General features: G+C 44.7%; 1 protein-coding gene across 1 annotated transcript in view; it reads left to right on the top strand.

The window, feature by feature from the left end:
- Positions 1–12,199, top strand: part of LOC112257841 (autism susceptibility gene 2 protein) — a 495,635-nt gene that overhangs the window by 233,023 nt on the left and 250,413 nt on the right. The window lies entirely within an intron of this gene.

The following is a 12,199-nucleotide window of genomic DNA, read 5'->3' as shown; positions in this document are numbered from 1 at the left end:
CCTTTATTATTAGATACATACTATATCCTATACTCACTTTAAACACAAATATACCGTAGCATCTGGTGTATCGATGCACGAAACAGAGACTTATACACAATCGGTGATCGTCAGGATGATTTATGTATCTTGTGAGGACTACATGAAGTTTGACAAGGTAAGTTTGACTTCCTCAAACTTGAGAAGAATCTGAATAAGAGCAATGGTGTGCTGCATATCGCAGCCAACAGGTAAGTGCTGCTGATACCGTGGGACTGATAAAAATGTAATCTAATTTGCATTAGCCCTTAATATGAACCACTTCTCCAGTCGGTTATGGTTGTCGTTGGCATACCTCAAGGCTCCTCCTGGTGGACAGGGTTGTTTGTACAGTTACAGTCAGTGTTGTAAGTGTACACACCCGGAGGTGTGCTACTGTTACAACAAGGACATCCTATTTACCCAGTGGTTTGTTCCTCAGTCTCAGTTCTTCAGAAGCTAAGACAAGTGGTAGCGTTTCATGTATTTCTTCAACGTTTATCGAACCAGGTAAGTCAATTGAGATCAAATTCTTATTTACATTGATGGCCTGACACACAAGGTGAGAGATCCCTCTCTTTGTTGGCCTTAGACATGGCCTGCTTGGAGATGTAAGCAGAGCAGACTGGGGCTAGGGAGGCTCTGTAAAGTCCTGCTACGCTATCTGACAGGCCTCAGCCCCTTTACTTTGATTCTAATGGTGAATCTACAGAGGTGCTGCTATCAGATATGGCCCGTAATTAAAACTGTCACTTGGTGAAGCCAGTCATTGACAAAGACCGGAGAGGACGAGTGAAGCAAAACCGGTTCTGCCGTGTAGCTACACTATAGGATGCTTGGCCAGGCATGAAATTAAATATGTCATTTGATGTCGACATCAGAAATGTAAATGATACCTCACACCTCATGCTACTGTACCAGAGAAAGAGAAAGAGAGAGCGAGAGTTAAGACAAACAATGATGAAGAAATGGAACTGTGGAGAGACAGTTTTACAACTTCAAACAACTGAAATGCAACAGCTGTGGGTGCCATGAAAAATGAAGTCTTCAATTTGTCATCCATTAGGCTACACTGCGTGACATGGGTGTGGAGGAGAATACTTAGACAGTGCTGTCATTCAGAGACAGAGGAGAAGACGAACATGTGATAGCCTGTTGGCTTCAATTACAGGGCAACATATCAGTTGTCTGGAATAATAGGTTACAGAACACGATTCGATGTACTTAATATGTGACTCGCCATGTCGTCTATGTTAAATAAATCATTACTCCAGGAAGGGAATGTGAGAGAAGCATTGGTTTCTTGTCCATAGGCATCCTAGTTGGCCTCATTGCTCAGGGCCCAGCTCTTAACTCCCATCCAACCCTTAAAGGGCCAATCCTTAATTGAAACAATAACTAAGTTATCCCCACCTCTGTTTCGGTAAAAAGCTGAGGGATGGAGCTGGAGAAATGTATCCACTCTCAAATTCATAGACAGAGCTATGGATGCAAGGACTGACCATAGCTGATATACAAATTATAGTTGTATCATGTTTTGAGGCTAAACAGTTTGTTTATATTTACTTTGTTTTCAAACATTGCAGTAAAACAAGCTTATACTGTATTTTGGGTTCTGATGGCATATGACAGTTGAACTAAGCTCACGAGGCATTTATAAGTTATATTCTTCAAAAATCAATTGGTACATGTCTTTAATTTTTTTTTAAATGGATGAAGCAACTGCAGATTGCCCCATTAACTCTCCCGTTCAGATCACATGTCATCCAGATGATATGTGCTTTGGCTTTGATTACGCCACTGATGAAATATCATCACTATTTTCAACAATTATGTGAAATTATGGCACACCCTAATTGCCCAGTAGTTGAGGATAAACGCCTCACATAATTTCCCTCTCATTCAACTCACATGCCTATGAATGTGGTAGCACATCTTGCATCTCCCGACATTATCTAACTTGTGTTTGAACATTTCTCTAATACGGTCTATTTCATGGGGTTGTTAAGATGTTTTTTCTCCTCCACATTATCTTTCACCAAGCCAGCCTTTATCCAATATGTGTGCCCTGGAGGGAGGGTTGACTAAAGCCAATCATCCACACGGTCTGTCTGTCTGGCATGATGCTGAGGCCTCTCCTCTCTGTTTTTCTGAAGGGAGTTGCTGAAAGCTGGGCTGCGAGAGTACAGTGTTTTAGCCTGACGTGCCACTTAGAGAATGTCACATAATAAGTGAACCCTTCTCAGGTCCCCACGGGTCTCTGAACAGGTCCTGTCTGGTCACACTGTAAAAACCCACTTCACACATCGCAGGAGGCGAGAGAGGGCAAGGGAAGGAAGGGAGGAGAGGGGACGGGGTGAGAAAAGGAGGGTGAGAGAGAAGAGGGGGGTGAGACCCTGTGGAAGCCATATTGATAAACCTGAAAAATTGTCTGATTTAATGGCTCACACTCGGCATGTGTGATGAATGTGATACAAGGCCGGTCTTATATACCTTGAGATAGATCCAAGGCCGTACACACGTGCGCACACACACACACACACACACACACACACACACACACACACACACACACACATACATACACACACACATAGTCCATCAAAGTGAGTTATTAGACCCCATGGAGCAGTGTGAGGCTGGGCTATGAGTAACCCTGGTCTTTCGTTAGATACCAACAGTTTGCTAATGATGTTTGCTAAAGGCATGCCTGCTCCCCCCTCGCCATCTGACTCTACACTGATGAAACAGATCAGCCTCCTGTGCTGCCCTGGACCTGCCTGGGAGGAACAGAGAGGGCAGGGGAGGTCAGCCTGGCCCCCATCTCCTCTCTCGCTCTCCTCTCTCTCTCTGTCTCTCTTCCTCTTCATATCTCTCGCCATCTCTCTCTCTCTCTCTCTCTCTCTCTCTCTATCGCTCTCTTTCTATCGCTGTCCCTCTGTATTTCTCTCTTCTCCCTCTCTCACCATCTCTCTCTGTCCTCTATCTCTATCTCTCTCCCTATCTCTCTCTCTCTCTCTCTCTCTCTCTCTCTCTTTCTCCATCTCTCTCTCTCCTCTCTCACTCTCTCTGTCCTCTATCTCTCTCCCTATCTCTCTCTCCTCTATCTCTCCTCACTGTTCTATGCAGCTCATTAGGACTTACAAATCACACATCAGCCCCGTTGTGTTTAGCCTTAACCCCAAATCCCAGCTAAATTGGCTGGCTATGCTATTTGCTCTGAAGCCTCCGATCCCCTTTTGCGAGCGTTTGATCGTCTTTGCGTTTGCAGCAGGCATACAGGCCTCCCACCCCACCACCACCCCTGCCTCCCCCCTCTTCCCCAGCCGCCATCCCCAGCCTGGGTGGCAGGAGTCCTGGGCAGAGGGAGTCTGCTGGATTGGGGTGGGCGTGGAGGCTGGGTTGAATCAGTCGTGTTTAGTCTCTGCGGCAGGGGTGAAATGCCATCATTACTCGGCTGCCTATCAAATAAATTGGCAATTACGGGGCTTGGAATGCAAGTAAACAGTACGTTACTCTTTTTTTGTTACTACCCTAGGCCCTTGATGAGAGATGGGCGAGAGAAAGGGGGAAGGGGAGGGAGGGAGAAAGAGATGGAGAGGCCAGAGAGCGTTTGGAGTCGAATCCTGCCAGTCAGCGCCCTTCGAGGCAGGCAGACAGGCTGATGAGAACCATGAGGAGCAGGGGATACTAATGAATTCACCCTAAAAGATGGGGACTGGAAATAAATAGATTTAGAAATATCAAAATATGATCCGCTAATTCACCATTCCCCCTTATCTGTCCAGTTGTTTTTTTCTGTTGACAGGTCCATTCTTTTGAGCATCTGCACAGACATTTGTGTACTGTTAGTATTGTAGTGTATGCTAAACTCTCATTAGCAGCCTTATGGCCATAGAAATACTGGTGCTGGACTTTAGAAACGTTCAGGCTAATACTCATATTAATGGCATAAGCAGTGGCAGGAGACAGGGATGAGACAGTTAGGTGTTTTTACAATTTATATGACCTACTATTCTCTCCCTGGGCCTACCTGATAGTCCCATAGGTTGTACAGAAGTCATTTGGCTCTAGCCTGATCCATGCGTGTAGTGTTACTCAGGACAGTCATTCTAGGACATGGAGGGTTCCCAACCCAAATGAAAATGGGAAAACTGTGGGTTCCTGTGAAATTCATCCATGTCTGCTCCTGCTCGCCTCACATGAGAAGTTATTTTCCTGCGGTGTGGTCTTTGAACGTCGCTTTGTAATGAAACATCTGGAAGTGATACGTCTAACCTCTCATATCCAGAGCACTCTGAGTACTTTCTGCTGAAATGGAGCAAAAAGAAAAGTCTCCCTCCAGGCTGTTAAACCTGAACCTAGTTATTAGTGGCTTTTGATGAATACATTACAGTATATTTGGAATTCCTTCTCTCATGTGGCAAAATTCTTTCAACTCTCAAATTACCGCTTTCGAAAGCGATTAATGTCATATAATAAAGTTGTTGGTTTTAATGATCACTGTGATTTTTTAATTTGCTCGAACATATGAAAAAACCACACCATTTTTGCTGGTATTTTGTTATTCAACCTCGCGGTACTTTTCGTACCCTACGGCCTAGCAATATTTCTTTCTGTGTGCCTGGCTCTGTATAAAGGGGATCTAGCCTTTCCATTGACCTGGTTGTGTCACCTGGTCATAGCAGTTCTGTGTGCCTGGCTCTGTCTAAAGGGGATCTAGCCTTTCCATTGACCTGGTTGTGTCACCTGGTCATAGCAGTTCTGTGTGCCTGGCTCTGTCTAAAGGGGATCTAGCCTTTCCATTGACCTGGTTGTGTCACCTGGTCATAGCAGTTCTGTGTGCCTGGCTCTGTATAAAGGAGATCTAGCCTTTCCATTGACCTGGTTGTGTCACCTGGTCATAGCAGTTCTGTGTGCCTGGCTCTGTCTAAAGGGGATCTAGCCTTTCCATTGACCTGGTTGTGTCACCTGGTCATAGCAGTTCTGTGTGCCTGGCTCTGTCTAAAGGGGATCTAGCCTTTCCATTGACCTGGTTGTGTCACCTGGTCATAGCAGTTCTGTGTGCCTGGCTCTGTATAAAGGAGATCTAGCCTTTCCATTGACCTGGTTATGTCATCTGGTCATAGCAGTTCTGTGTGATATTGTGTCCATCACACCTCCTCAGTACATATTCTGATTATTCCTTGACACACCACTGTAAATGAGGTCACAGTCCCCCTACAAGTTGAAATATGCCGGCCAATTTGCTCCGACATGGAAGTTGTAATTGCTTGCAGCAATTATCCAGTTCCAGAGATAATTTTTTTCATCCTCTCTCTCTCTCTCTCTCTCTCTCTCTCTCTCGCGCGCTTTCTCTCGTTTTCTCTCTATCGCTCTTTCACTCGCTCTCTCCCTCGATCTCGATCTCTCTCTGTCTCTCTAATTTAAAATGTTCCTTATTAGAGATAAGCATTTAGATATGGAAGTCTGAATGTTATACCTATAATTAGTTCATTATCATAGTATCATGCTCCTCGTGACTCCAACTCAGTCAGATATGGGTTCTTTGTCAGTGTAAGTATAGTAGGAACACACACACGCCCGCGCACAGGCGCGCACGCCAGTGATGGGCGAGTCAGCTGTTTGCTTATAAATCCATCCACAACCGCCAGACTGACTATATGTAATAAACTGAAAATTGTAGGCCTGCACCCGACCCTAACCTGCATATATTGTATAGAAAATGCACTGTACAGTCAAAGATGGGGCTATGCATCTAACTTGTCTAATTAGATGCATGCAGCTTCTCTTCTATCATTAATTGTTGCAATAGGCGGCTCGTGAGTTTGACGTTTAGGGAAGCAAATTTTCACCATAAAAATGCACCTTGATAATATAGCATTCCATGCAACATCGCATTTGCAGACTTATGTAAGATAACCTACTACTAAGCTATAGGCTATTTCAGATACCTTTCTTTGCACTGGAAAAAATGGGACTTTTATAAACATGCTATTCTACTACACTTTATATGACTGGAGACATTAGCAGAATTTTAATACGACAAAAAGTACAAGGTAGCCTTCTCTGCTCTGACAAATAGATAAATAAAAACGACATTGTCTAATCCATATAATCGGCCTACAAGAAGGGAAGACACAAATACAATATGACGTCCATCTAACCTGGCGGGACCGCAGTGACGAAGGTGAAAAGCATAAACATCACTGACAATCTGAAATGTTCCACCCACACAGAAGGCGCAACAGCGCCTCTATAACCTCAGGAGGCTGAAGAAATTTGGCTTGGCCCCTAAGACTCTCAGAAACTTTTACAGATGCACAATTGAGAGCATCCTGTCTGACTGTATCACCACCTGGGAGTGCAACTGCACTGCCCTCAACCACAGGGCTCTCCAGAGGGTGGTGCGGTCTGCCCAACCCATCACCGGGGGCACACTGGCTGCCCTTCAGGACACCTACAGCACCCGATGTCACAGGAAGGCCAAAAAGATCATCAAGGAAATCCACCACCCGAGCCACGGCCTGTTCACCCTGCTACCATCACGTGCCTCCAACATAGCATGGCGCTGGAGAAGAAGGCTGATGTTTTACATGTTCCTAACAATTGTGTTTTTTGTAAGTTTCTTTGCCTTTGTAACACATTCTTTTGCTTATTTTGTACATAATGTTGCTGCTGCCGTCTCTTAAGACCGAAAATAACTTCTGGACAGCAGAACTGTGATTACTCACCACAAACTGGCAGAATCCTTTTTTTCCTTTAACAAGTCCAACAAGCCCAACGTGAATGGCATAATGCTTTCCCGGGAACAGGCCCAGATCCCCGTCATTTGCGTGATGAGAAGGTGGAGAAAAAGGGGCCGGAGGGCGGGCTGCCTTCTGAGAATTTGTAGGCGATCTAATAAACCCCTACTGCCTTCCATTCTGCTAGAAAACGTGCAGTCTTTGGAAAATCGATGACCTATGCGGAAGATTAAACTACCAACGGGACACTCAAAACTGTAATATCTAATGCTTCACAGGAGTCGTGGCTGAAAAACAACATTATCAACATACATCTGGCTGGTTATACGCTGTACCGGCAGGATAGAACAGTGGCGTCTGGTAAGACTAGGGCAGCGGACTATGTATTTCTGTAAATAACAGCTAGTGCACGATATCTAAGGAAGTCTCAAGGTTTTACTCACCTGAGGTAGAGTATCTCATGATAAGCTGTAGACCACACTATCTACCTAGAAAGTTTTCATCTGAGTTTTTCTGCCTAAATTCCCAAAAGTGTATAAGTGTGTATTTGGTGAGTGTACAGTTGGGCCCTAAAACTTAGGCTATGCTCTTTTGCCAGATAAAAATAATACAAGAAAAACCACAATGTAGTCTATAGATTTGAATTGCACAATAATGATACATTCATGGATTTTAAATGGATTGTTTTCTCTTTATTCAACCCGCCCGCCACCCACCCGCCCTTCATGCACACAATATTTCATAATCCTAAACCCACCCATAGCAAGGATATAACCGCGGGGACTGCAGGTTATGAGTCAACCCACACATCACTAGCGCGCCCTCACAAACCAAGCCTTTATTATTGCGTTATGGCTTTACAGCAGCTCTGTAAATCATGCGTCAATCAGGACGGGCTGAAACATGGCTTCCTGCAGAGCGGACACACACTCGATAAACCTGCCCACCCCCCAGCTCCCTGATGTCACATTGCCTGGTCATGGCCTGGAACAACAGACCACGATCATAATTAGGCCAATGGGGTCCTATAATGACTTGTAAGTTATCCCAGAGGAACATGCACATCAAATCCAACTTTGTTTGTCACATGCGCCAAATACCACATGCTCTGATCATGGTACTCTTCCACAAACACAATATCATTTCACAACAATGTGTCATCAGAAGGAACTTATGTAAAACATTACAAATCAGTTTCAACACAAACCCGATTTTCATCACAATGACTCATTTTTAGAGATATACAGGAACATCATATTTATTCATGAAAAAGCCTGGAAGATACTGTTTGTTTACCCAATATTCCTCAGAAATGATGAACTTCTAAACATATGCAGTACAACTGTTTCTATCTCTCCCTGTGATTCATTATGCCTGTGAACATCATCTAACTCTTGTCTTTAAAGCGGGCAGATGAATAGACTGTTTTGAGGAAGAGGTGTGGTTTATTTCTACCTTTAGCTTTTCAGATCAAGCCGTCTCCCCCCTCTCGCCTCCTTTCCGTCTCTCTCATCGACTCCCCCGTCTGCTCCGGTGGCGCACACCCCGTCTCTCTTCTCCTCTGCTCTGGCTTGTCGTTTGAGCCCTGTAGTCCGGATGTTAGGAACAGATTGTGACATTTTGTGACACGGTAGTCGGGCAGAATTATGGCGCGCCTCTGTCCCACTGTCATCCCCCGACAGCCAACTGTCCGTCAGGGTTTCAGCGATAGGCCCTCTGGTACTGCTCTACAGTTCTCTCTCTCTCTCTCTCTCTCTCTCTCACGCACGCACACACACACGCACACGCACACGCACACACACACACACACACACACACACAGCTCCACAGGCGCTGGGGGGGACACTGCCTCCGCTCACAAGTTTTTTACAGGCGCCCGGGTGAATGTAATCTTCAGAAATATAATTAGTGCCAGAAAAGCATGATAATGTGACAGTGTGCAGTGACCTCAGTGCAGTCCTCAGGTGGTAGCATAGCTGCCTGCCTGACTGCCTGCTGCACCGCATTTCATCTCTGCAAATTATTTACTGTAGCTCAGGCCCTCTTCCTTAAAAAGGCATCAGTGGTCGTCCTATTTAAGACAAAACACCCCATGTGTCGTCAATGGCATGTTGTTACATTACGTGATGTTATTACAGTATATCTAATTTAATGGCGTTTGTCATGTTCTTAGAATAAAAAATTAGGGTTATTTGAATACAATTTGATAAACATACTGGTTCAAGCTGACTTGTGTACTCCACTAGTGCAGTCAGCAAATATGAGAAGAGATGCATTCTCCTAGAAGATTAATGGTCGCAGTGGCGGTGTGGAATGTCATTGTTGAAGGTTGAATTTATTGAGCGTCTGAATCCTATCCATATGTTTTCAGGAATTACATAAATAGGCTCAGCCTGAATCCATTCTGACTTATCAAGCATTCACCGCTGCCAGAGCCTCCGCTACACTTGCCAAGTATTCCGGCTCAGAGGCTTCCAATAACAAATCCCATTCCACATCATTTCCACAGAAATTGGGCATGGACCAGGAGCAGCCAGCATCACCGTCCTGTTTTGCTTTTCCGTTCGTGTCCCTCAGCTCATTGGCTACATATTGCATTTGTAGCCCCTGAAACCCCCTGTAATCCAACCCACATACCCCCAATATTTGGTGTCATGTCGTGCTCTGGCGGCAGAGCCTTTTCCCATTGGTTGTGTCCGAAATGATATCCCATTCCCTATGCAGTGCACTAGAGCCCTATAGGAAGCACCCTTTGTTCTCATTGTGGAGGCTATTCCAGTGGGGTAAGTTGAATAACTGAAGCCCAGAAGATTCTCTCTTCACAAAGGTCTCACTCTGATTGGATGCATGCAGAGGTAGTCCAAGGAGAGAGCACTGGTTGCCATAGCAATGAGAGCAATGTGGGAACTCGGCTGTGTGAGCGAGAAAAAAGGGGGGGAAAGAAGATGCATTCTTTAGCAATAGGAAACACGACATCGACCAACATACTCCCTTTCTCTCTCGGAAACACACACAAGCAAACACACATATACACACATACACACACTCTTCACTCACGTACACATACAAACCACATCACATATACAGTAGGATCCTGAATTATTGGATCCCTTTATAAAGATTAGCAAAACATACTAGAAAATAAATAATACAAATACTGAGAAATAATGTATACTCCAAAAAATTGAACATTTGTATTTTATACTAATACAATTGTTCAGAGAATAACATTTTGTTTAACAAAGTAATACAGAAAAATCAGATGACATGAAAATAGAGAACAATGCATATGCAGAAAATACCTTAACTCGTACAGTAAAATATGGTGGTGGATCGTTTGTACTATACCAAGTACCAGGACATGTTGGCCAAAAACCTGGTTGGCTCTGCCAGGAGGCTGAAACTTGGCCGCAAGACAATAACCCCAAGCAACGAAATCAACTAAGACCTGGTAATTGACCACAAAATCAACATTTTGCAATGGCCATCTCAGTCTTTGGACTTGAAACCCATTGAAAACCTGTGGTTTGAAATGAAGAGGGCAGTCCATAAGCGCAAACTAAGAATATCAAGGATTTTGAATGATTCTGTATTGAGGAATGGTCTAAGATCCCTCCCAGTGTGTTCTCCAACCTCATAAAGATGTTTAGAAAACATTTATCCTCAAGGGGAGGGTGCTGGAGTATTCAAAACAGGGGATCCAATCATTTTGGCCCGTCTTTTTGCTATTTTTTTTAAATTACGTGTTAAACAATCTCGTTCTCTGAGCAATTGTATCAGTATAAAATAATATAATTGTAAAAAAAAAACATTTTTTTTCTCATGAAGGGATCCAATAATTCCGGACCCCTCTGTACCTTTGTCCCTATAACCCCCCTTGGGAGAAGCCTAGCTCGAGCCGTGTCCTTCAATCACAATATCTTGGTGGGGGTGCACTTACTGTAGGCCAAGACTGGGAGCCAGAGAAAACACAATCCAGCTCACCAGGAGCCCAGCACAGCACCGGCTCCCCCTCATAAACATGATTGGGTATCACGGCTGGGTAAAGCTTACCTCTCCTGGGCTAACAAATCATCATGACCCCCTCTTCTTTTCCTTTCCAACGCTCCCCACCTCGTCAGAGCACTGTAAATATCTCAGGCATCATTCTCTTTTCCTCGCCTTTTTTACACTGTATGTCTTTAGGGCAAATCTGACATTCTCCCCTCCCGACCCCTCTAATGCTCTCACCATATGACTCCTTCAATGAATTAAGGAAAACCCAGCTGAAGAGTGTGTGTGTGGGAGGGGGGCGTTGGATTCCCAGGATAAAGGGGGTGATAGTTTGGCTGTTGGGCATGGGGGGGTCTACAGTATGAATGAATGTGTAGCATATGGGGAGTCCACAGGAAGGCCTGCTGGTTCATGACCCCTCTGTCTCCCCTCTCTCCTGTGTCTCTGGGCCAAATGCAACAGTCTAATAAACATCTCCTCTCATGCATGGAATCGTGCTGGGTTTCCCCTATAGCAGTCCATCACGTAGTGTGTAGCCTACGCTCTGCTGCATGATAGATTTCTCATCTGAGACAGAAGAACATGTGTGGCCCAGACTGGGGGCTGAACCTTTTATTGACAACTGTTAACCTGGTCAATGTTGATGTACAAAATATTAACGAATAATGTCAATATAGTAAACCGTGTTACAACCTGGCTCAAGATTGTAACAAACAATGGGAACCAACCACTGAGTAAACAACAATAATCAGATGAGGCATGAAGGTCAGTAAATTAGGTGTCAACTGCCAAAATTGCAACAAAACAACCAAAGGTATGCATGGAAAGAGGAATCTCTTGCTGAATTGGGAAAACAGTTTCTTTATGCCCAGCTGAGCTTTCACAGGTGTGCCCCATCAGCACTGAGGAGCCTCCCAGCTCCGCCCACCACTCTTCTGCAGGAAGTAAGGACAGCAGAACCCAGTAGACAGAGCAGGGAGGGGCCGTCACACAAAGGCTATTTACTTTACAGTATTAAACGAATGACAAATATACAAACAATATGAGGAAAAAACAAGCCACGGTTATCCTAGTTTATTTTTCTTTCAGCTTTAGGGGTTTAGGATTTAAAGGCCCAGTTCCAGGGAACATGCAGTTAGCTGACAGAAATCCTTAAACAGTGTGTTGGGCCTCGCCAGGAGTCCAGAAGTATCCTTCAGCCCACTGTTGTTGAAATGTATGGATGAAAGCTGGGGGCTGGACATGCTGAGCCTGTTGTATAATCAATGCCTCCCTGCCTCCTCCTAGGGATATGGGAGTAGCCCTGTCTGGCTCCCCCAGCTAGCAGCACTGAGACTCTGTGGATTACTGTACACTGGCTAGAACAGGGGCTGGTGGGGCTGCCTTTATCCTTACCAGACCCCAAAGGAAATGACATGGTCTCTGGGTTGTTTAGCTTTCAT

Source organism: Oncorhynchus tshawytscha, linkage group LG09, assembly GCF_018296145.1.
Source record: "Oncorhynchus tshawytscha isolate Ot180627B linkage group LG09, Otsh_v2.0, whole genome shotgun sequence".
In the NCBI taxonomy this organism is placed as follows: Eukaryota; Metazoa; Chordata; class Actinopteri; order Salmoniformes; family Salmonidae; genus Oncorhynchus; species Oncorhynchus tshawytscha.
Note: the sequence above shows the minus strand (reverse complement) of the source record. Positions and strands in the feature narration are given on the sequence as shown.